Source organism: Macaca thibetana, chromosome 17 (assembly GCF_024542745.1).
Source record: "Macaca thibetana thibetana isolate TM-01 chromosome 17, ASM2454274v1, whole genome shotgun sequence".
Taxonomy (NCBI): domain Eukaryota; kingdom Metazoa; phylum Chordata; class Mammalia; order Primates; family Cercopithecidae; genus Macaca; species Macaca thibetana.
Genome location: NC_065594.1, coordinates 18,346,776 through 18,368,126, shown reverse-complemented (window position 1 = coordinate 18,368,126; position 21,351 = coordinate 18,346,776). Strand labels below are relative to the sequence as shown.

Below are 21,351 nucleotides of genomic sequence, written 5' to 3'. Positions count from 1 at the left end.
CTTGCAGTAAGCCAAGATCGTGCCACTGCACTCCAGCCTGGGTGACAGAGTGAGACTCTGTCTCAAAACAACAACAACAACAAAATGTGTTAGTAGAAGCTGGTATTCTCTCATTTCTCGAAAGTATTTCTTATACAGGCAAAAATAATTCTGGATGTAAAATCTAAGAGGGTTTTACAGAATCTCACCTCTCAAGGGTACAAGTAAACATACCCATTGCCAAAGATAACAGTAAATTTAGAATAAAAAAATAACTTGAAACATGGAAAAGGTTTTAAAGAATCCCTGTTTATTACTGTTACTTAATGGGAGACTAGATGACAAAAAAAAAAAAAAAAAAAAAAAAAACTTCGAAAAGAATTCCCTAGGTAGGTTTTTCATAATAGTTTGGGTTTTTATTCATGAAAACTTATGCAATAAGTAATTTTATTTTAATCAATTTTTCCTACGATGAGTTGGGTTTCATAAAGACTCGGCAGGATGCCAAACCAGTGAGTTCTATCAATCTCATAGACTGCCATGTTTCAGAAATGTAATCAACATACAGGGAACTTTGCTATGAGGCAGATTCTCCTGCTAAAAATGATATGCCCAGGAGGGTTATGTTTAGCTAAAGTTAGGCTGCTCCAAAAACAACAGGAAGCAGGAGAATGGCAAAATACAGAGGCATCCTGCTTAACCCCGCCTGCTGTGTCTAGAGTTTGCACATATGGTCTAACATCAGGCAGTAAAACCCCTGCAGTGCTTTGGAACAAGTTAAAGGACAAAATGTCAAACTTAATTCTGAATATTCTTGCTATGGTTGGTTAGAGGTTAAAATGTCAGCTGTCAACTGATAGAGCAATGTAAAATGGGGCTGCCATACCTGGATATTTTTTTATCTATAGTAGGAATACCTCAAGGAGTCAATGACTATCACTTTTCCTGTGGTAATCTGTACAGAAACTTGAATTGCCACCATCTCCATTTCATATTATAAGGTATGTTTATGTCCTAACTTTAAAGAACCAGTGTGGGTTGAGTTACCCTCAACTGAGTTTTTAAAAGGCATGTAGAAAGGCTGTGGGAAATACAACATAAAATAAAAATGTTACCATGTATATAGTGTGGTAAGGATGCTAGGAGAAAATAGAGGCTTTAATGTTTTTGATTGGTGAATATAAAATTTTGTGCTTTCAAATACTGTTTTAGTCATTAGGGACTTTAACAGAATTTAAAAAAATTAATATCAGACTTTTTGGTGCACCTATTAGTAAGATTTACATGCCCTGTAAATGATACACGTAAGAACATTGTAAAGACATATTAAGTGTATTTATAAGTTCTGTCAGGTGGTGCTTGCAAATGTCAGAATCTGAATGTGTACATTTCATCTTAAGAAACTGCTGGTGCAGTAATGAGGAAGTACCAAAGAGAGTCCCAGATTTATATTATTCCACGTTTAGTTTGATCGTTAGTCGTATATACATATGAAATGCGTGTGGAGTGCTAACCAGCAGCAAACCATTACCTTTCCAGCTTAGACACTGTTTTGTTCTAAGAAGCCGGAGGAGATCATCTCAACTAATTGATAGTTAAGTGCCACTGAAGACGGTGATGATATCAGAATATTTCTTTGAGCATCCCTTGCTCTGTGTTCTGAAAGTATCATTACCTTTTCAGAGTCTCCGTACTGTAGAGTTCCACCTGGGCCTGTCTTTCATGGCTTGAGCGAGATTGCTTGGGACTCTCCTTCCCTTGCTTGACATGCTATGTTATGCTTTTCTTTATAGCCAAACTCTCTGCCACGTGACAGCTGAGTAATAAGCTAAATAATGAGTGTTGGCATATTATTTGGCATAGTGGCTTTCTGTGACCGTGTCTTAACTGAAAACAGTTGCTCTAATTTAAAGAAATGTAGGGACTTCTTAGGCCACTTGGGGAAGCAGGCAGAGGACTTTTTTTTTTTAATGATGCCTTATAGATTACGATAATAACTACTCTTGTTTTATTTGGCTCACTCTAACCTATGATAGAAGGTCCAGGTGAATTGTCTTGAGTTTTAAGCCAGCAGATTTTAAACTCTAGTATGCATCAGAATCACCTGCGGGACCTTTTAAAACACAGATTGCAGAATTTCTAAATCAGTAGATTTGGTGGGGTACCTGATAGTTTGCGTGTCTAACACGTTCTCAGGTGATGCTGCTGCTGCTGGTTCAGACACCACACCTTGAAAACCAGGTTCTAAGTTAACCATTTCCTATTTAAGAAAATGAGATTTCTGGTAGATGGCTTACTTTCAGAACTGAGTTAAAGTGTCGTTGTGTCATAATCTGCTATAAACCTCTCTAAAATTGAACTACAAAGGGGGTCTACCTCTGTAGTTTGGTACTGATTTAGCACATTCTTGTTCCATTTCTCTTAGTTCTTGTCACAACAAATTGTATGGAATTCTCTCTTAATACATGTTATATATATACATACATACATATATATGTTACAATATATGTATTATACATAGCATTTCCTTTTATTTATCATTTTCTTATACCAGACACAAGATTTTATATATGAAGAATTCAAAATGAGACCTTCATACAATTTCTGAAGTTTGCATGCAGTGGATTTTCAGTAAGAAATTGTTAATTGAAAGATACGAATACCATACTATAGACCATAGGGATGGTCCTGGACAGCCCTTGGCCAACTCTGTACAGTCGTGTACATCTTGGAAATATAGAATGATTAGGCCAGAAGGGTACCCTAGGAGCCAGTGCTTCTGAATTTCTCCAGCAAGGTAGAATGGCACTTAAATCAGCTTTAACCAATGAAAAGATCTCCTGGTCTTCAGCATCTTTGAGGAAGAAGATGATAAACTCTTGCTCAGTGGACATACTTTTCTAGGGCCACAGACCATGCCTTTCGTCACAACCACGAACACTGATAATATAAAGGAGCAAGCTTGAGATGGAGGCCTACATGGTGAAACAGTGGGAGTGGGGCTTTGCCAGCCAGGAAAGAGTGAAAGGGAGATGCACACCAGGTGCAGTGGCTCACGCCTATAATCCCGGCACTTTGGGAGGCCAAGGCAGGCGGATCACCTGAGGCCAGGAGCTGGAGACCAGCCTGCCCAACATGACGAAACCCTGGCTCCACTAAAAATATGAAAATTAGTGAGATGTGGGGGCACGTGCCTGTAGTTCCAGCTAATCTGGAGGTTTGAGGCATAAAAATCGCTTGAACCCAGGAGGCCGAGGTTGCAGTTAGCCAAGATTTCGCCACTGCAGCCTGGGTGTCAGAGCAAGACTCTGTCTCAAAAAAAAAAATAAATAAATAAATAAAAATAAAAGGAAAGAAAGGAAGATACACTGCAGGCAGCTGACAATGAGCACCACAGAGAGCATGTACTCTAAGCTCAGGATTTGTTAAAAGCAAGGATGTTGAGGAATTAATAAATCTTTTATAATATAGAGAACACAAAATTTTAATGTTTGTATCTAATGATGTTTTTAAATTATGTTTCCAAATTGTCATGGTCACCAGTTTCGTTTTTTACGTTTGTTTTTTTTTCTAAAAAAACGTGTTTTCTAAGCCTTAACATGAGAAAGATTTTTATTGTTTTGATGCTTTCCTATGAGGTTTCTAAGTTCTCCATATCAGGATTCAATGCAGTATTCTTTTTGTTGTTGTTGTTGTTGTTTGAGACGGAGTTTTGCTCTTGTCGTCCAGGCTGGAGTGCAATGGCATGATCTTGGCTCACTGCAACCTCTGCTCTCCTGGGTTCAAGCGATTCTCCTGCCTTGGCCTCCCGAGTAGCTGGGATTATAGGTGCCTGCCACCATGCCTGGTTAATTTTTGTATTTTTAGTAGAGACAGGGTTTCACCTTGTTGGCCAGGCTGGTCTTGAACTCCTGACTTTAGGTGATCTGCCCGCCTCAGTCTCCCAAAGTGCTGGAATGACAGGCGTCAGCCAATGCACCCAGCCTCAATACAATATTCTTTTAGCTTTCTAGTAGGCTTAAAACTCACCAGAGAGATTATTCTATGTAAAGAGTTCAAGGCCTAACCCCAGAGAGACTGCTGGGAAGGTCTGGGTGGGGCCCAGGGAGCACTTTGAACAAACTCCCCAGGTGTTTTAGACACAGATGGTCCACAAACCATATTTGGAGAAACACAAACCACTTTTATTTGCCTAAAACTCCATATTGTACTAGTATTGGGTTGTAGACTTACACCACTGTTAAGCTTAGAATGAATCATCATTACCTCTTTAGTGGTCATTTTGGGGGTGATGTGATTTGAGCTGCAGAACATAAGAATTGGTGTAGGAACAGATGCGTTTATTGTTGGTTTTGCTTTTATATTGCTTGCTGACCTTAGGTGATGGTTAGCCTTGTATATACACTCATAAAAAAGAATGAAATGTTTTCCATGCTATACTTAGATGAGGACTGTATTTTGATGCATGACTCCAGGTACAAAGTGCAAACCCCACCATCATTCCCAATGCTGTATTTTTCCTCCTTCATCCTGCAACAATGTGATGTTGCTGCTACATGTTCTGTTAGAGTGGGCTCAGATCTAATTTCTTTTTTGCCAAATTTATCAGCTTTTCCCTGTTTTGAGTTACTGTGTTTTACTTTTTAACTTTGTATTTTTGAAGTAAAAATAATAATCATAGTAAGTCTTAAAATAGTGGGATATAGAGTTTTCCATTATACTTGGACTTATTAGCAGCTATGCAACACTTTTTTGCTAGAATTATTTATTTTTGACATGGTTCAGTTCTCCATTTACTTTAGGCAGAGTAGAGTCTTTCTAAGAGTGTTGTTTGATTTTTAAGTTACTTCCCTTAATTTCCACCAGCAAACACAGCCATAGCCAGACACCCCTGAGGCCATGGTCAGTGTGGATCAGTTAGCCTCACTAACAGAGTGAAATGCAAATTGTTGACCTATCTTGTGAAAACAAATTGTTAGTCACAAAGGAAACCAACTGAGGAATGTAAATTCATAACCATTTCCATAGAAAGAACTCAAAAACCACACTCAAGAGATCTTTACATCATTCTATGTATCATATACTTACATATCAATGATACTTACATCATTCTATGTAAGTATGATGAGATGCATACAATTTTCACTCCACACAAAGTCATCACTGTTATACACTCTGTATTTGAACTCTCCAGGTTGGCAAGGGTGTCTTACTGTGTGGGTGTTGGTTATAATCAGAAAGAATAAAAGCAACAAACTCAAAACTTTTATTCTTAGATGTCACAAGAATTGATCTTGTTGCTCCCTTGAAGTATCAGCCTTAAGTGAATTCTGAGGAACATTAATTCCTGGGTGTACCAATAGGTGCTATCAGGAAAAAGTAAAACAGTTTTAGGGACAAGTAGATTTGAGAAGCCCTTGGTTTTGGAAAGTTAATAGGTTCATAGCAGCAGAACTTCACGGAGCTTTTGGTGTGTTGATGCATATTGCCAATCTCCCAGATAAAATGGGCGGGAATATAGGATTCAATATTTACCTAATTTATTTGGGTCCTGCACCCTGAAGGGACCTTTGAGCTGTGGAACATATTCAGTTTTCATTTCACCTCAGTGAAGCAGGTGATTAATTTTTTTTTTAACAGATGAGAACACTGAATTTTAGAGCATGAAAACCAAAGTTATCCCATTAGTTACTGACTAGGCTGTGAATACTATCACCACAATATTAAAAGTGCTGATTAAACTTCTATTTTATATTATATTTAGAATTCAGAATTTTTGTTCACCGTGAATAAGTCTCAACATAAGGGAATATTCTTATTGTCTCTTTGGCCCTCAGTTTGTGCTTCTGGTATGACAGAAATACTTACAATATAGCCACTTTTTGCCAATATTCAAAAATTACATTACAGGTTAATATTAATAATGTAATATGTAATAGAGAGGCCATTTGGGGAGAATGCCAAAATATCTGACCAAAGCAAGCATACTGTCTTTTAAAAATTATTTAACAGATGATCACGTGCTGGCTAAATTTTCTGGTGTAGACACCCATTGTTGGAAGCCTTTGTAATAATCCTTTATGGGCCGGGCGCGGTGGCTCAAGCCTGTAATCCCAGCACTTTGGGAGGCCGAGACGGGCGGATCACGAGGTCAGGAGATCAAGACCATCCTGGCTAACACGGTGAAACCCCCTCTCTACTAAAAAAATACAAAAAACTAGCCGGGCGAGGTGGCAGGCGCCTGTAGTCCCAGCTACTCGGGAGGCTGAGGCAGGAGAATGGCGTGAACCCGGGAGGCGGAGCTTGCAGTGAGCGGAGATCTGGCCACTGCACTCCAGCCTGGGCGACAGAGCAAGACTCCGTCTCAAAAAAAAAAAAAAAAAAAAAAAAAATAATCCTTTATGAAGGTAAATGATAATATTAATTCCAAAGGACATATTTCTTAGATAACAAAACCAGAGGCTTTGTGTCTCTCTTTAAAAATGAAGGATAATGTCCTACTTTATCGATCTGGATCAATAAAATATAGAAACAAATGGAAGTTTTAGCTATATCATAATAAAAAAAAGTCCATGACTTTCTCAGAGATTTTTAAATGGTCATTTTTAGAGGCTCATGGGGTTGGATACAACATTGTCCAGTTCTTGTCATTAATATTGTTATTATTGGCGATCTAGCAAAATCTGGGCTGGGCATGATGACTTACATCTGTAATGAATCCCAGCACTTTGGGAGGCCGAGGTGGGCAGATCATGAGGTCAGGAGTTCGAGACCAGCCTTGCCCAGTTCTTGTCATTAATATTGTTATTATTGGCAATCTAGCAAAATCTGGGCTGGGCATGGTGACTTACATCTGTAATGAATCCCAGCACTTTGGGAGGCTGAGGTGGGCAGATCGTGAGGTCAGGAGTTCGAGACCAGCCTGAGCAACGTGGTGAAACCCCATCTTTACTAAAAATACAAAAATTAGCCAGGTGTGGTGGCACGCGCCTGTAATCTCGGCCACTCAGGAGGCTGAGGCAGAAGAATCGCTTGAACCCGGGAGGCAGAGGTTGCAGTGAGCCGAGATGGGGCTACTGCACTCCAGCCTGGTCAACAGAGTAAGACTATCTCAAACAAACAAACAAACAAACAAACAAAAAAACAATTTATCTGGTAGATGTCATTCCAGTTAGTGATTTGCTCTTATAATTCATGAAATTGAAATCGTAAGCTCCAGAGCTGACCTGCTTATCACTTCAGTAAATAATTCCCCTCCATGGGTCTCAGAGTTTTAATAATCAAACAGCACCAGGTAGGTATCTTGATGTACTAAAGCATGTATAAAAATATTGTCAGATAAAAAAAGTTTCATTTTATGGTTCTCTGTTTTTCTTATCTCTTCAAATAGGGTAGGAACTATGACTTATATTTTTATTCTAGCCCTGCAGTGACTAGAATAGTAAATGACACCTTACATATCCAATTAATACTTGATGTGTTCTTTAATTTTAATTATTTATTAGTGACACTTGTATCTTCAAGGTGTGACCTTATTCTTCTGTACCTCATGGGAATATTTCAAAGATAAAAGGAAATAATGCCACCAATGTGAAGATATTTAAGCAATATCCCCTTAGAACTGAGGTTCCTGCATAATGTTAGCTCTTTGGAAAAAGTGTTTAGTTGTCATGTATGTTGAAACAATGCTGTATCATACTACAGTTCTCTCTTCAAGCACATTTTAAAGACTCCGAATAATTCTGCAATAAACAAATCAGCTTAAGTTTATTTAACCCTTTGTTTCACAAACTTCTTTGGGAATGTCAGGGTCCTATTTACTTGTAATATGCATTAACGTCTCTTTGAATTAATGGTCAACAGAATAAACTTTGGGAAATACCAAGTTAAAGAATGTTGTAAATCCTGGGGACTGGTGGTTAAGGGCATTTACTTATCGAGCACCCACTGTATGTCAAATAATGTGCTATGTGTTGGGGTAAAAATTGGGTTCCTGCTGTTGCTGAGCTCACGGTCTTATAGAGGAAACCAACGTGCGAGGTATAATTACAATACAAGGACTCATGATATGTAACACACGCACTGCTGTGTTTTGCTCAGACAGTGATCAACTGGTGAGGCTCACTCTGCAGCCACGTGAGGGGCTCAGCAGGCTCACACACTGTGTGCCACTCATTTTCCATCGCGCCCTTTCCCTGCTTGGTTGTAAATCACAAGGACCACGTTTCCTGGAAGCCTTAGCATCTGGCACCTGGACATCCGGCCAGTGGGAGGCACTTTTGGAAGACAAAAGGAGACTGGAAGAATCCAGGGTATTTCTCCTTCTCTTGCTTTTCCTTGCACAGTTTTGTGGGCATGGTTCTCTCCTCCTAGAAAGCCCTGCCCTTCCTGGTCCCAGCTCTCATCAGAAAATCACGACATGATCCTCCCCTGGTCAGGCAGCCCAGTCCTCTCATCACTAGTAGTGCCATCTTATGTCAATATCACTCCTATCTAATGGACAGCAATAGTTTTCTGTTGATGCTACTTTCTGGGTTGCCTCTTTAGCTCCTGTTTGGCCTTTTAGCTCTTCCATCATCTGTAGAACCAATTTCTTGTACAACATTCTCTGTGTTTGAAATATCTAGGATGATTTCGGCTTCCCTGGCTGGACCCTGGGTGAAACGCAATACATAATTCAAATTCATACTGTCGCCAAGGCAGTGTGGAGGATTGTGTCCTGCTATGACCTTTTAGGATTTTTGGTGACTAGATCAAAATCACAGATGTTTAATCTAGGAATGTCCAGGATCCACTGGAGTATGAACAAAATGCTGCGGGTGTGCAGGGCAGGAGTGACATTGTGTCTGGGAAGGTGTCGTAGCAGAGGCGCTAGTTGACCTGGGTCTGGTGAGCAGACAGCCTCTTCAACCTGCAGACAGGGGAACATCAAATCCTTAAAGCCAAGGAATTGTAAAGAGATCTGATGGGAGTTCAGGGAATGGTAATGGATTTACGACAAGGTATGGGGTGAGAGTGATGTGACAGGGACTAACGTGGACAGGACAGATGCAGTCAAGTTATGAAGGCCCCTATTTATGTTCCAAGCTGAGGATTCTTTTTTTTTTTTTTTTTTTTTTTTTGAGACAGAGTTTCACTCTTGTTGCCCAGGCTGGAGTGAGGTGGTACGATCTCGGCTCACTGCAACCTCTGCCACCTGGGTTCAAGCAATTCTCCTGATGCAGCCTCCTGAGTAGCTGGGATTACAGGTGCACGCCACCACGCCTGGCTAATTTTTGTATTTTTGGAAGAGACAGGGTTTCGCTATGCTGGCCAGGCTGGTCTTGAACTCCTGGCCTCAGGTGATCCACCTGCCTCGGCCTCCCAAAGTGCTAGGATTACAGGCGTGAGCCACCGTGCCTGGCCCTAAGTTGAGGATTCTGTATTTAACTAAATTGAAGCTTTTGAGAGGCTATGGGTGCAACGGACTTAGGAACTATATATCTAGTAGCAGTGAGGAGCAGAGATTGGTTTGGGGAACATTAAAAACAGGAAAGGCAGTTACAGGCCTGTTATAGCAATGTCGGCCAGCAATGGTGAGAATCTCAGTGAAGCTGTGGGAATAGAGAGAAAAGGATTTTGAAATTTCTGAAGTAGAGTCAAGCTCTGCTGTCACAATGCATATTTTTAGATGAATAGATGAATGAATGAATATCTCAGTAATTTTATATCTCTGTTTATATAAGTAGCCAGCATTTTCTTTTTTCTTTCTAGTTCCTCAAAAGTTAACAAAAAGGGGGAAAGAAAATACAATAAATTACAACTGTTTTGGCTTTCAGTGGGTTATTTTTTAAAGTAGTAGATATTGTTGTTACCACGGTATGTAGATGTGACTTATACAGCTTTACAGTGTGCATATCGCTGACTTCAGAATCATTTGCACATTAGTCTGCATGTAAGCACGTGTTACTAACTGTCCAGCACAGCTGGGGGCTTAAAAGGGGCATATTGATGACAATTAAAGCAGCTGACAGTGTCTCCGAACTCCACTGCTTCACACAAAAAGACATTCTTTTTTTCTTCCTAAAAATGCAGGAAATACTATGATATATATAGATATTATATATAGCAGCGAGGAGCAGTATATATGTACACACACACACAAAATAATTGGATGTAAGAGTGATTTTATACGTCTCATTTTCATAAACAATTTGACATTTTCTTTTTTCCCTCCATGTTTTAATGGATCTAGTGTTATTTTATTAGTCTAGAGATCTGATGGGAGTTCAGGGAATGGAAACAGATTTACTACAAGGTATGGGGTGAGAGTGCCCCATATATTTTTTTGAGAAAAATCTAGTAGATTTTAATCATAGCTAAAGTTAAAATGTCCTAACTTTTATTAGGTTAAGCATCCTGCAATAGCTGTTAGTGGCTTCCTTTTTGCCCAAGAAGGATGTCTCATAACACATGATACATAATACTATGAAAAGAAAAACTTTTGACAAATGGAATTTAATAGCTTATTTGAGCAAAGAATGATTCTCCAATCAGGTAGCCCTCAGAACCAAAGGAGGCTCGGAGAGTCCCATTGGGCAAACAGGTGGGCAGGGAGCATTTACAGACAGAAATGGAAGTGAGGTACAGAAACAGCTCGATCAACAATTTGACATTTTAAATTATACCTATATTTTACTTATAAAGAAATAAATGAATGTTATTTATCAACCTGTTTACCATTGAAAATTGCTGTCAGTTACCTGTAGTAAATTGATCTTTTAAGTCTGGAGACCTAATAGATTTGCTTTCACGGCTTATGTTAGTTGTGTTACAGCTATATATTAAAGTATAGCAAATAAACTATCTATCCCTTGATTGTTGTCTATGAGTTAATACTCATGGTATGTCCCAAGAGCCAATTGCATTGAAGGCCATGACACACAAAATGTACTCTTGTCAATCTAGTGTAATTTATAGTTCTCATATATTTGCCATATTACATTTTTGGGAAAAGCAATGTGCCTGTAAGCTGGAAAATGTTATGATTCTGTGATAAAACGTAATCCTCATTTGATATTGTGCTCCTTAGCAAGACTCACTATGTATGAGGCATGGATTTCCTAGATGTTTCTGTATATTCCCTCAAGCTCCAGAAGCTGTATTAAAAGCATATACCCCTAATGCCATCTTATGATGAGATTATCCTGTTTGCCCTCTCAGTGATCCACTAATGCACCTTCCATGTGGGTGTATTGGGGTGGTGTGGGGTGCAGTTGGGCACACACATAAAGCAGGGGACTCCTTACAGGACTGTGTCATTTCAACATGTGTGTGGCTGGAAAGTGGGAACCTAGGTACATGGCCAGAGTCACCAGAGACTTCTCACTCTTGGCAAAACTTGGCTCCCCATAACAATCCAAGCTCCTTGTATTATTTCCTCTTCCTGGCGGTGAGTGCACAGTTGTTTTGGGTAGAAGTATGAGATTTTCCACGTTCTCTTCATGTCTAGAAGGGAACTACAATGGAGTTATTATTGTCTGCAGTTTAGTGTATGTTGGAATGTTGTTTTTGTTGTTGTTTTGCCTTTCTTACTTGGGTTTGCATTACCCAATCTAAAGGGAAAATTATAATCCTAGACATTAAGGTTGTTCCTTTATAGACTCTATAGTCATGTCTACGTAAGAATTACTTACCATAACATTACTCTAAAGAAGAATGTTAACTCTAGTCTTAAAGGAAGTTACCCTGGTATACATTAGATATAAAAACAAAGAAAAAATTAATGTGTATATATATATACACACACATACACACACACATATATACATATATACGTGTGTGTGTATATATATGTATATGTGTGTGTGTGTGTGTGTGTGTATATATATATATATTTTGAGATGGAGTTTCACTGTTGTTGCCCAGGCTGGAGTGCAATGACGCGATCTTGGCTCACCACAACCTCTGCCTCCCGGGTTCAAGTGATTCTCCTGCCTCAGCCTCCCGAGTAGCTGGGATTACAGGCATGTGCTACCATGCCCGGCTAATTTTTGTACTTTTAGTAGAGACGGGATTTCTCCATGTTCGTCAGGGCTGGTCTCGAACTCCCAACCTCAGGTGAAATGCCTGCCTCGGCCTCCCAAAGTGCTGAGATTCCAGGTGTGAGCCACCATGCCCGGCCATTGGTTCTTTGTTTTTATTCACTTATTCAACAAATGTATTTTAGGTGCTTACTGTGTATCAGGCTCTGCTCTAGGCCCTGGAGATAGAATGCTGCTCAGAAAAGTCTGGTTCTTGCCTACTAAGAATCTAAATCTAGTAAGAGAGACCAACATTAATCAAATTCTCCCCAAAATGAAAGTATAATTGCAGACAATATAAACGTTAGAAAGAGAAGATATGTCACAGGCAGGTATGACCTAGATGGATGCCAAGGAAGACATTCCTGAGGAAGTCAGGCTTGAGTTGAGGCCTGACATGGAGGAGGAGGGGAGGGAGCCTCTCAGGGAGGGAACAGCAGGGACAAGACAAGACGCTTGGGTGTGAGGGAGCAAGTTGCCTTGCAGGCACGCTAGACCAGAGGACATGAGGAAGGATGGGTCAGACGAAGCTGGAGAGGGAGGCAGTGGCCAGAAGGACTTGTGTTGAGGATTGGTTCAGGATATTTATGAGATCAAAAGCCAATGAAGAGGTAAAGAGGTATGAACCAGGAGGTGCTGTTTATCCCTATACTTGCTTGCATGAGAAGTTTGTTCATTTAGGCAAACCATGGGAGAGTTAACTTGAGGGTTTGTTGGCTGGAAGACACCTGGATTCTTTCACTTACACTAGTCCTTGTGAGGCAGAGGTAACCATTATTGTAATTTGGAAAGAGAAAATGTCATTATGGAATTTCTCTACGTATTGTTTGAATGTGTAAGTTAACTCTGGTGTCTAGGTATTTGATTAGGAGATACAACTGTTAGAATTTTGCACCCAGCCATATGTGATAGCTCACACCTTTAATCCTAGCACTTTGGAAGGCTGAGACCAGTGAATTGCTTGAGCCCGGGAGTTCAAGACCAGCCTAGGCAATATGACAAAACCCTGCTTCTACAAAAAATACATAAAAATTATCCGGGTGTGGTGGCATGTGCCTGCGGTCCCAGCTACTCAGGGAGCTGAGGTGGGAGGATCAGTTGAGCCTGGGAGGCAGAGGTTGCAATGAGCTGAAATTGTGCCACTGCACTGTAGTCTGGGTGACAGAGCAGGACCCTGTCTTAAAAAAAAAAAAAAAAAAAAAAAAAAAAAGAATTTGGCATCCTGTACATTTTCTTCATAAAATATTTTATGCTTGTGATAACTTAATTTTTGCCATTAGGTATATAATGTCTTTCTTCTCTGATTGTAACTCCCCTAGGTCAGAGGTCTGTTTTAATCACCACACTATTTCCAGAGCCTACCAAAGTGCCTGGCAGAGAATGCAATAATAATTTGCTCTCTGCCTGAGACTTAATATAATATGACCTCCTTGAAAAGCTGTTGTATATATACTTTTAACCCAGTTCAATTTTGAAGCTATTGATCCAGTTTCTACTTTGCAGAATGGCAGATGCTAGGCCTTGTGTTGAATAATGACTTAAATATGACAATGTCTGTCTTCAGGAGGCTCAAAATCTGGTGTGTGGAATTGTACAGACAAATGATGCAGCTGCTAAGATGATTGCTGTTTGTTTGATATCCTCAAGATCCCGTAAGATATGCATATTGGGTAAGCTATGGAAAAAGGTCATCTGTCTGCCTTAGGCAAACTCAGTTGCAGCCCCTGAATCCTTTCTCCTCAATCTTCAGCGTTGCCATTAAAACCACACTCTGCCAAAAGTGCCAAGCAGGGGGTACATTCAGATCTCTTGAATATTTTGCTACTGATTAAATTCTTGCATTGTGAAATGCCTTCCCATTGGTTGGGGTTAGCTGTGGCAGCCACATGATCATTAAATTTCCATCCTCTCCCCTATCCTGCTTTATAGCGTTGGCTCTGCATTGATTTCCTTAATGACCTTACCCTCCAAATCCCCTAGCTTGATACAATTCTCACTGGACTGCAGTTCACACGGTTGGGTCTTGTCACCCTTTTCTTAGTGATCTGCAGAATGAGACCCTGGACTCTGGGACATGTAAGACAGAAAGAGCGAGATGTGAGATGGGATGAGAAATGCAGTCGATGTGACTTGGCAACTGATTGTCATGTGAGATTATGCATCAGTAGCAGCTCTCTATTTTCAAGTCCGTGTGCCTCCTAGAATGAGGCCGCTGCTTTTGGAGACTGATATGTCTACAGGAGGCATGATTTAGGAAGCAAGGGGATGAGTTGAGTTCTGGACAGCTTTCGGTTCAAGTTCTGTAGGAACTTTAAGGTGGAAGGCGAAGTGGAGAGTTGGAAACGCTGGGCATAGATCTCATGAGAAAGATCAGGGTAAAATACATAGATTTATAAAAATAGTGTTTTGAAAACCTTCATGTGAGTAAATACTACTTCATTTACTCTTCAAAACACATGGCTTTTGAATCTTGACATTTTCTTTTACATTTGACTCTACTGGTTGAAAGGCAAGCTCCTAACTGTGTCTACTTTAATCATTAATTGTAAGCCTCCCCTCAGATAGTGCCAGCTGCTTAACAGTTACTATGCCGGTGGACCAGGATGATGGAGAAGTTTGTACTTTATAGGAATAGCACTATTTTTTTGGTTTGTTTTTGGTCTGGAATAGATTGCAATAAAAATCAAAGTAGGAAAAAATTGCGATGTTCATTAACAAAAGATGCCTTGGGGGAAAGCAGAATCTAGAAGTGACCATGTAGTTAAAAAAAAAAAAAAAAAAAAAAAAGAGAGAGATGTGAAAGCTGAATATTTTAATTTCTTCTTCTTCTTCTTCTTTTTTTTTTTTTTTTTTTTTTTTTTTTGGTCTCATGCATAAAGATGGTATTCTATTTTGATCGCCTGGTGGAAGAAAGTCAGTTCATTTATCTCATCCACCCACTGGTGGCTATCCTGATTATAGCCTCCTGGTAGGAACCATTTAAAATTCAATTTGGCTGTCTGTGCCCTTGGTGCTCAGTAGGTTTCATTAAATTACACAGCAGTGAGCTCTTCTTCCGTGTGTGGCACCTTTTGATGTACATTTGACTTCAGTGTAATTTCAGACAATTGTACTTTGTGTGGAGTGGTTTTACCATAATCATCTTGCAGTCCAGATAGGGCAGATCTGGAAATCTGACTCTGATGGGGTTCTAAGATGGTGGAAAATATTGGACCAGGGAAATATTTTCATTTCTCTATACTTTCCTTATTTAGCTTGTTAGGCTTGTAGAGTTTGGCAGGTTGTTTCTGTAGCATTACTTGCAGCATGAGATTAGAATAACATTTTTCCCCCATGTGGGATGCTTTAGGATTTTACATGCAGTCAGATTCCAGAAAAAACTGTTTCCTTGAGTCTGTAAGTAAAATTAAGTGTTAGTACTTTTTTCTTGTATTAGCAAGTCTTGAAGTACTGCCTTTATTCTTGTGTTCACAGTACTCTATGGCCATGTGTTGTTGTGCAAAGCAAACAAACAGAGGATCTGGACAGACAGGGTTAAATTTTGCCACACATTAGCTTCCTGGTTCTGGACAAGTTACAGACTCTTGGCCTCCTGTCCTTTGTAATAGTTACGTTAACTCTTTGAATTTTTGTGAAATTTAAATACATGTAAGTTACTTAATATCAGGCCTGATAAAGTAGATTCCCAATAAATGGTAGCTATTACTAACAGTTGGTTACATAAATATTTATTGAATCCTGCTCTGTGCTAGGCAACATTCTAGATATACCGGGGATAAGGTAATGAACAGAAGCAGACCAAGAAAGAAAAGTAAATAATTATAAAGAACTGTAAAGGAAGAACTACAAAGAAAGGACTTTCGTTCTATTTTCATCTACTTTTAGTTTTCTGTTGCTTTCCCATTGCATTTCCTTAGCTAGCTGATTTTCAAAGCTGTAATATTCTTATTGGTAGGTGTATTCAGGACCTGGTAATTATACTGTGTTACTAGGTATATTTGACCTCCACAGATCATAATTTGGGATGCCATGCAGATATCCTTATGCATGTTCTCAGTGTCTGGACAGGTTTGTGTGTGTGTGTGTGTTTTTTAACACCTGTCACCACATAATGGGTTTTCTTACTTCTGATTGCATTTTAAATATCATCTGTCCCTTCTGTGAGACCCCATCTTTAATTCCTCATCTCTCTTCCCATATGCTTTCATGTGTTTATAGCCTGATTACTACCTGCTCATAAATTTGTATTTTTAATCTCTTTTGTATAACCACCAAGATCAATTGAAAGTACAATTAGTTCTTTAGAGTGCTAAGTCAACTAATGCCAGCTACTTTTAATATGGCACGTTATAATATACAGGAAATGTTTGTATACATTTTCTCATTTAATCTTAAGATTCTGCTGCAGCTTTGTGCTTGAAACTGTGATAGGTACTATGGGAAAAAAAAGAAGTAAATGTACTACAGGTCTGTGACCCTGAGGAGTTTATAAATTCATTGCTTTGGTCACTACTCTTTTCCTCAGAAAGATGCCATTGTTATTCTACCAACAGCAAGCTTCAGTATCATGTTATATTGCCAGATCGTTATTCTATCTTCACAAAATGAAACTTGCCAGTGATATTTGCAGGTGTATGTTGAAGTGATATTTTCTAAGATTAGAGCTTAATTCAGGGGTTTTGGAGCTTTCATTTCTGATCCTTGGGGGAATTGAGCAAAATAAAAAGATAATAATATCTTTGATGATTGTGTGTAATTCTTTAAAAACTGTAACAAGTATATTATTAGAAAAAGAAAAATTTCAAAATTGATGTCAGAAATGGGGCAGAAGAATGTGCTGTAAAACTGAATTATTTTGAGAGTAGAAGCTGAATCTGATAGAATGACAAGACATTTCATTGTCTTGAATTTACTATAAGAGAGTTACTTAATGTAGTATGTACCTATATGTCATGGAAGCGTGCCGTTACAAGAGTCATGACCTGCTGGGTCATGCCCTGCTGGGTGACCATTTAAAAAGCCTTCTGGCATTAAATATTGTTCTCGTTTAGCGTCCTGGAGCACTATCACATTTGTTTTAAAATGGCTCGGAAGACTTGTGGTGGGTGGAGAGTATCCGTCCTTGGCCTGAGCTCCCTTCCGGCATGCCTGCCTCCCTCCTATGCAGCCTCATGTTGCTGCCAGAGTAATCCTCTTGGCTGTGAGCATGGCCCTTTCATGCTCAAAATACCCTGGCTGCTCCCTGTAAGATGAAGACCTCCTACAGTGTTACCCCAGGCGCTACTGGACGTATTACCATCCAGTCACCTCCATCTTGTTTATTCTACTTTAGCCACACTGAATCTTCTGATGTTTCTTGTGCACTTGCTACACAAGAGGTTCCATAAGATTAGAGTAACATCGTTGTGCCTTTGCTGAACACTGTTCCCTTGACCTTTCTCTTCTCTCTTCCCAGACCCCAAACCTATTTGCCTTTTAAGGCCTGGTTTGAATGTTGACTTCTCCATGAAGTCTCCTCTGATTGCCCAGCTGGAGGGAATCCTCTCTTTCCTGAGCTCCTGGGAAACTTTATGAGCAATGTTTTTGGTGGGGATTTGGGAGAGCACCGTCTACCATAGATGATTGTCAGCTCCCCTGGCCCCCCACTGTGGCCTCTTAGCATAACCTCTACCTGTCACAATTTTTATATGCATTTGAATGATGACTTGTTGAAACTTATTCTGGAAACTTTTGAATTCAGGTGTTCACCTGAGCAATTTACTGATTTTGGGGTTCATGACATGCTTGCCCCGTGCCCTCTGTGTTGCACTGTTAAATTTCCTTCCTTCCTTTGGCTAAGTCACTTGTGTCCATCACTCTCACACCTCATGGCACAATGCAGATTCTATGCAGTTTTCTGTCTTGGATGCCAATGACTGTATTCTTAAAATAAAATTCTGTTTAAATGTAAATATCTCTGGTCAAGTTAATTTCAGGAGATGATTTTCTTATATCTGTTCCTACTTCACTTGCACTCATACAGACAGCACAGAAATGCCCAAGAGTTGAAAATGTTACTGTGAGGTAGTCTGCGGCTGTTGCTTCATGCTGATTTAATCATTTTTGTCAGGGGTCTTTAGTAGGGTGCTTTCGTCCTATCACTCCATGATGATTGATTCACCCATTTACTTTAGACAACAACTAACTTGGTTGCTCTTTTCCTGAAAAGGGAAAGGAGAAATGTCTAGTAATATGGGTTGAGACATGCTGCCTATGTGTATTTTAAAGGTGGTGAATGTACTGAGAACACTTCCCTTCAATTCAGTCTTGGTTGATGGATAACATGTCTTTTCTGGCAAGCTGCCAGGACATGCTTGTTTGTGTGCCACCAGACATTTCTATTTTAAAATATTATCAAATGGCATTAATACTGAGTTGTTGGGGCTGGGCTCATGGGATTACAGGCTCATGCCTGTAATCCTAGCACTTTGGGTGTCTAAGGTGGGCAGATTGCTAGAGGTCAGGAGTTCGAGACCAGCCTGGCCAACGTGGTGAAACTCTGTCTCTGCTAAAAACAAAACAAAACAAAACAAATATTAGCTGGACATGGTGGCATGCACCTGTAGCTAGTCTCACACTTGGGAGGCTGAGGCAGGAGAATCGCTTGAACCTGAGAGGTGGGGGTTGCGCGAGCCAAGATGGTGCCACTGCATTTCTAGCCTGGGTGACAGAGTGAGACTCTGTCTTTAAAAAAAAAAAAAAAAAATGAGTTGTTGGAAAGACACTCATAAGCCACCAATTAATGCAGATATTGTGGTTTCATTAAGACCATCACACCATACTGCCTCTCATAGATGATCCAAATACATCTAATGGGATAATTGCTCACTGGGGTGCTTAGAGCTTTATACTTAGAGACAAGTGGAGCTCTTCAGTGTGTGTGCACACTGAGTTTCATTCTTTTAACTTGTACTTGGAAGCACATACGTTCCTTTCTAAAATGCTAACCTTTCCAAATTTGAAAAACAATTTCCTGAAATGAGTACAATTGGCGCTCAAGTACTTGCTACTTCAATTTTCCTTGGAGGAACACTGCTTTCTCACTCAGCGTGTAGCCTGGTGGAGAGAAGGGGCGGATGCTCTGGAAGACTAGGAGGAGCAGCAAAATCAGGCGTATGTGTTCAATCCAGGAATACTGTAACCTTTTTAACTGCCCAGTGACATTTTTGTTCAAGTTTTAAAGATCACGTTAGCACTTAAGTATTTTTCTTAAGTGTTATCATTTTTCACTGTTTTGTTTTTTCTTTTCATTTTTAACTCCGTGAAGATAGTGAGTGTATCTGTCTTATTGGAGCGTTTTGCATCTTTAGCACACAGTAGGTCTCAACAAATTAGGTCACTGGATGAATGAATGAATAAACACATTCTATTGGTAAGAAGGTAAGGGTAATAGAATAATAATGTTCATACATCTAATGCAGGACTGGTGATACAATTTGGGAGACTGAATGCAAAATGAAAATGCAGAGCTCCTTGTTCAAAAATTATTAAGAGCCTGAGCAATGTAATGAGACATTGTCTCTAAAAAAAAAAAGTTTTTAAATTAGCTGGGTGTGATGGTGCATACCTGTAGACCTAGCTACTCAGGAGGCCGAGTTGTGAGGATCACTTGAACCTAGGAAGTCGAGGCTGCAGTGAGCCATGATCACACCACTGCACTCCAGCCTGGGCAATGGAGTGAGACCCTGTCTCAAAAAAAAAATTATTAAGAATTTCAAGATGATGACAGCAGAGCAAGTGTGACCCTCTGGAGCTACACGGGTTGGAAATCATGAAGCCACTCTTTTGTAATGCAGAAAAAACCCAGAGATTTGAACTCCCGTTTTTATTTTTGCTTGTGAAGTAAGCATACTTTATTTTTTCTTTTCCAGTTAATAGTATGAAAGCTTTGCTTCTTGGCTTCCTAATGAAATAGGGAGAACAACTGTTTAATACTGGTACCTGTCACACCACAAATTGGAACTAATGCTTAATTTACCATCTTTGATGTCAGCCTCCGCCAGTTTTCTTAGCACAAAATTTAAAGCAGTAAACTCTACCAACCTAAGCAATCTATTCTCATTCATGGCCCCGGTATTTTTTACTGACTTTATCTGTGCTGCACTAGTAAATCATTTTGACCCAAATCTAGTCTGTATGAACTCTGTTAAAATGATTTTAAATTAGACCAGTGAAAAATGAGCTTATTTCCTCTTTACTTTTGGAGACATAGGAACAAGTACCCAAACGGAATTGCCAAAGAGCCAGTGGTCCCAGGAAGAGGTAAGCGGAACCTTCACATTTAAGAAATGCCCTGGGGTAGGTTTCGTTTACAAGTGAAATTGAATTGTAATAAAGCAGAAGGAAGAGATACCTCCGCTAGGGCTCCTTGCAAGGTACATAAACCTGAATAGAAAGTAAATGTTGGCTCCTCTGTGGTCTCCTCGCATTTGAAAGTAAACTGGTGATTTCTAATCAGACGTGTCAGCACAGGTAATCCTTCAGCTGCTGAAAGTCAATCTGAAGATCAGGAGCAGGCTATAGTCTGCACCAGGGCTGTCCTGTGACTAGAAGTGAGACATAAGGAGAAACCGTGCACACCCGGGCAGAAGCGAACCGGACCCCGCGGCGGAAGGAGCTCCCCACTCCACAGCTGTCCCATGTCTTTCCCACTTCAGAATGTTGAACTTTTTGACTGGCAGATTGCTACCCCATTTCTTTGCTGCTGCTTTTCCTTTAGTTCACTGCCTGATTCACAGTGTTATCGCTTGTTACTAAAAGCTAGGCCTTTTAGAATGAAAATGAAGCTAAAAATAAATCTGGCCACTGGACTTCTTAATTCTGAAACATAGAGATTTCATAGTAAATTAGCAAGGCGTTGTGACTAAAATGGTATCTTATGACTCTTTGTGGATTTTCATGATACTAGTTTTTAATTTTAACGCTAGTCTTTAATTTTAATATAGATAAAGAATTGCTAGTAGCCTGGAGGAAAATGTATTAAAAATCATTCCTTAACTGTGCGCTAAAGTCTGAAATACAAGTAAGGGTACAAATTGCTTCAGAAATGATTGTCCTGTGGGCATTAGCAGAATCACAAACAAGGATATGACACGTCATCTTTCAGTCTTTACATCTGTGCTCTGCTATTCCCAGGAAAGGTAGTATAGCTCTGGTTACCTGTATATGTGGTCATCATTGTGTTTTCATTTGATGAAGTATCCTGTAACAAAGACAGAGGAGAGGGATGGGCAGGGAACAGAATGGAAATTTCTTAGACCCACCTGTTTTT

The 21,351-nt window shown here is 39.8% G+C and overlaps 1 protein-coding gene and 1 long non-coding RNA gene across 3 annotated transcripts in view; both read left to right on the top strand.

Annotated features, from left to right (window-relative positions):
• LHFPL6 (LHFPL tetraspan subfamily member 6) overlaps nucleotides 1–21,351 on the top strand; it is a 263,153-nt gene that overhangs the window by 4,597 nt on the left and 237,205 nt on the right. The window lies entirely within an intron of this gene.
• Nucleotides 6,376–7,099, top strand: LOC126940352 (uncharacterized). The gene is made up of 2 exons (XR_007720715.1): nucleotides 6,376–6,736; nucleotides 6,882–7,099. It is a non-coding gene; the product is annotated as an uncharacterized LOC126940352 (long non-coding RNA).